Here is a 5033-nt window from a genome sequence, read left to right on the forward strand (position 1 = left end):
TATCTATCTATCTATCTATCTATCTATCTATCTATCTATCTATCTATCTATTGAAAAGTTAAAAATTCCTTAATTTTTTATTCCTGGTACCACTACCACAATTTGAAGGACAATATACCTGATGTAATGAAAGGAAAAAGAAAAAGCTACAATAGATAAGACCTCAGGAATATACATCTAATTGACACTCCACTACATTAATCAATAGCTACACATTTTGCAAACTGTGGCTGTGACGGTCCTGAACAAGTTTTCTGTTTAAGCTGCAGTAACTTTTCTGACTATGGATCATCTTTTCTCCTGTGGCAGATTTTCACAGTTCCTCTAATGCATTTGGGACGACTGTCTCAAAGTAACCCGCTGCTTTCCTGACAACTCCTCTCTCTTTTTGCTGCTAAGAATTGTAGCCTTTTCTGCTGATTTATTTTTTAAACCTTCTGCTACCACATCCACCACTTCCACCACCAGATCCATAGCCACCACCATCGGGACTGCCTGAGCTTCCTCCACCGACACTGCCCCCTTCATGGCTCCATAATTTGATTGCTGTTGTCCACTATAATTTCCAAAGTCATTGTTCTTCCCACCACACCATAGTTACCTCCTCCAAAATTTCCTCCTTCATTGTAACCATCATATCTTCCTCCTCCTCCTCCTCCATCATTTCTACTACCTTGGTTTCCATGTCCTGGTCCAGCAGCACCATGGCCTCCTCTACTACTGTAACCAAGGCCAGTACCATAGTTGCCAGGATCACCTCCAAATCCATTACATCCACCATCACCACCTCCATACCTACCTCTGCTGTCACCACCACCACCACCATAGCCTCCTCTTCCACCAAAGTTTCGACCACAACCCATGAAGTTGCCAGGTCCACCTCCATAACTTCTCTGTGATCCAGCAGACTACATCTCTTGTTAAGAAAGGGCCTTTTCCACTTCACAGTTATGCCCATTAATAGTGTGGTACTTCTGAACAGTTTTATCAACTGTGTCGTGATCATAAAAAGTTACAAAAGCAAATCCTCTTTTTCCCACTCTGCCTGTCTTCCGCTGCTTCTAAGCTTTCAATCTTGCCATACTATTCAAAGTAATCTCTCAGATTATATTCCTCTGTATCTTCTTTGATACCACCAACAAAAGTTTTCTTCACCATTAAATGGGCACCAGGCTTCACAGAATCTTTTCTAGAGACTTCTCTTTGGTTCCAGCACACACCCATCCACCTTGTGTGGCCGTGCATGCACTGCAACAACCACCTCTTCAACACAAAACCAAATCCCCTGAAACATTTTATTTGGAGATCTGTCATTACCCCCACGGTCTGTTAGTGTGCCCCATTTCGCAAAATGTTCTCTTAAACTATCATATGTGGTTTCAAGCTCAAACCACCAATAAACAGCTTCCTCAGCTGTTCTGGTTCTTTTGGATCATGGCCCTCCCTTTCCCAACCCCCCATCCTGACAGTGGGCAACCAGGTGGTTATTTTACCTTCATTTTGAGATTGGACTCACCTCTTCTAACTTGAATTCAATATCTATTTTGGGTTTTTGAGATGTGTATTCCTGACTTTCCTAAAACTCACTTTGCAGACCAGACTGGCCTAGAACTCAGACATCTGTCTGCCTCTGTATTGTTCTGGAATTAAAGGGTGACTTTACAAATTTAATTTAATTGTCATTGTTCAGGTCTTATTTATTCAGCCACATTGTTAAAATACCTTGGGTGTATATTCACTGTGATTCCTAAAACATGGCAACTAATGAATGTTTAGAGAGAGTGAGTTAGTCTCTTCCTTGGATGTGCCTCCAGAGCGATGATCCAATATGATGATCGAATAAAAAGCGGCATGCCCCAGGATTGACACCTAATCAACACTAAATGGACTCAGCAGTTTGTGTGTTCATATTTATCTGTATGTATCACAATACATGTAACAATAATATCAAATAATGAGGCCAACAATTTGAGAGAAGTGAAGTGGAAGACATAAAAGAGATTGAAGAAGAACATGGGAGGAGTTGAAGGGAAAAGGGGAAGGGAATGATGTGATTATGTTTTAATTAAAATTAAAAGATAAGTTTGGGTGACAGATTTAGTTTCTTTTAGTATGCTTGCAAGGAAATTGATTATTTGCAATCATAATCTTCACATCAGTGGTTTGGTATAAAGATTATGTCTCTCCATCCTGTATGATCATTGCTTGATTATAGATTCTGAGGAAGGTGTTGCTTCAAAGGCTCCACTCCACTGTCCCCATGACAGGATGTTGACAGGCCCAGTCTTGCACAGGTCTTCTGTAGATGACCTAAGCTCCTATGGGATCAACAGTACAGTGAGATCATTTTCTGAAGACAGCGTTATATCTTTTACCTCTTCTTCATCTTATGCTCTTTCCACCCTCCTTTTCATATGTTCCCCAGGCCTGGGAGACAGTAATATGGGAGTCCTATTTACAACTGAGCATCCAAAGGTCTTTTGTTCTCAGCACTTTTGATCATCTGTAGTGTTCTGCAATTACCCACTGTAGTAAAAAGTTTTCTTGACCAAAGCTGATGGTAACACTAACTGTGGAAATAAACAGAATTTTGACATCAATTAAATCTTTAAAAAACATCATTTGCATCAGAGTCGTGGCTCAGAACTTAGAGGAGATAACCAGAAGCCCAGTGAGCCAAAATTTGTCTGAAACTCGCATAAAAAGACAAATGTTATGATGTGAAAGTTTCTGGTTTATTTGAAGACTCAGATTTGTCCTGTGATGTTTTGCTGCAGGCGGGGCATGTATGTTTAGCAGTGGGTTGGCTTGTGAGAGGGTACATGATGTTTTGCTGTGAGCTCTCTCGTGTGAGGGGTATGCCTTTGGCCAGCTGAGAACATCAACTCTGTTCATAGCATACATATACACACATGTATATATGAATATGTTAAAGGATGTTATGCTACTTGGGCTGACAATGTTCTCCCTAACAGCTGTAGACTAACAAAAACCCATTAGCAGGCAGGACAAATCTCCTTTCTAGATGTTTTTCAGCATAATCCAAGTGACTTCTAAAATGATATAGGCTGTTACCATTGCCTTGGCTGCATTTTAGAGGTTCAATTTCGATCTTTGCTGAACAGAACACACACTTAGGACATGGGGCTCAGATTATGCAGTTGGATATAACTGTCACCTTTATAGGAACGAGAAAACTATGAATAATAAAAAAAAAGCTAAATGAATTTTAAAACCAACCAGTTATATGCTAGAATTTGAACCTGTTCCTGCCAGGCCTAGTAGTTCACAGCCACCTCTAACTCCAACTCCGGAGGATCTGGACAACTGATTACATCTCTATAGACTCTGCACCCATGAACATAACTCTTTAAATAAAACATAATCATTACGAAGTGTTTTACCTAGAGTAGATTCACTCTCTTTTCACTTTTATTTTTCTTTATTGTCATTGCTATTACTCTTACTGAATATTATTTTCTATAGTAATATTGTTACACAAAATTATGTTCCTATTACTGACAACTATTTACAATTATTTTAATTATATTTTCTGTGGCTTAATAGAGCTTTTCATTTTTTTGTGCTGAAGCTTCTAGCTGCCTTAGACAATGAACACCTGTTTGCAAACATATTGTGCATTGAGTGATGGTGGCAAGAAGACATAGTGGCAAAGTCATTATGAGAATAAAATTGATTGTAGCTCAATAGATATTTAAGAGAAAGTAAAACTAGCTTTGATGAAAATTAAAGGGCTTTGTGTTCAGTAGAGTGAGATACTGAATGCTGTTTAGAATACTAAAAAATTATTTGTACTACTAAGTAACTTCATCAGAAAAAAAAAAACGATAAACTGTACCTTCACATTTCTTGTCCTCTATTTTCCTCTCCTCTGCTAACCCTTTCCCTTTATCTCCTTCCCTTCTTTGCTCTCCCCTCCTCTCATCTTCCCTTTGAGAGAAAGCCTTTCTGTGTTATCCAGACTGGACCCCACCCAAAAAGAGCAGGGACTTACAGATGTAAGTCATTATGCTCAGCTTAAGAAACGACTATGAGGTTATGTTAGACTCATTAGAGTTTATGTAAAGATACAACAAAATATTACTTCTCTTTTTAGGAAGGAGGCCTTTAGTTGCCTGCAACAGAAACCCAACCTAAATGTTTTTAACTAAAAAGTCAGCATCCTAAGAGACATGTACTTGCCTCTCTCTCTGGAAAGCCCAGGGTGGCATTATGTCACAGAGGACAAAATGACCTTCTATTTATTAATCTTGTCCCCTTTAACCAAACTTTATTTGTCCTTCTAATTTTGTTGCAAACTTATTCATAATGTGGTAACAAAGACATTTACTGATCCCTCATGCTTACTTCTCTATTTTGTCCATCTCTGTCTTCAAATGTATCTGAGCAACAACCATAGAGTACACAAATGTCTACTTTGAGTGTGTTTATGTGACCACTATTTATATCTCAATTATACTTCAATATCCTTTCACATAACTTGTGAATCTATAGCAAACTGAAGATGTGAAGATGTGTTTTCTTCCTTTACCTGTAAGGGTAATGAGATAGATATATCTCTGTTCTGTGTGTTCAGGCTGCAGAGCCAGGATTAAGCATCACTGTCCAATCCTAAACAAAATGCCATACTGATTCTCCATATCGATCTGCACATCAGAGCCAAAGTAAATTATAATAGATGTTGTATCTGAGATTGAAGAGAAAGTTTCCCCATAAGAATAATTACTGAGTATTAATAAATATAAACAAATTTTCATTCTCAGGTCGATGTTTCTTGTAGAATTAAATAATACATATGTGTGCACAAAGGTAAACATACTTCATAGCATAGACTGTGCATTGAGAATTTTATGGTGTATGCCTGTATACATACAGACACACATACACACTGTCTAAATATTGAATGGTAACAATAAAACTATAGTAAAAATGGGCATGTAGTCCCAAATTTACAGCAAAAGAACCAAGGTAAGTAGTTTTATTAATATACTGACAATTAAAACTATTGTGAG

The 5033-nt window shown here is 38.1% G+C and overlaps 1 pseudogene; it reads right to left on the reverse strand.

The window, feature by feature from the left end:
- Nucleotides 1–421: 421 nt before the first annotated feature.
- LOC129668703 (heterogeneous nuclear ribonucleoprotein A3-like) lies at nt 422–1461 on the reverse strand (annotated as a pseudogene).
- Between the last annotated feature and the right edge of the window lie 3572 nt (nt 1462–5033).

Source organism: Psammomys obesus, unplaced genomic scaffold (assembly GCF_907164565.1).
Source record: "Psammomys obesus unplaced genomic scaffold, mPsaObe1.curated_primary_1811, whole genome shotgun sequence".
In the NCBI taxonomy this organism is placed as follows: domain Eukaryota; kingdom Metazoa; phylum Chordata; class Mammalia; order Rodentia; family Muridae; genus Psammomys; species Psammomys obesus.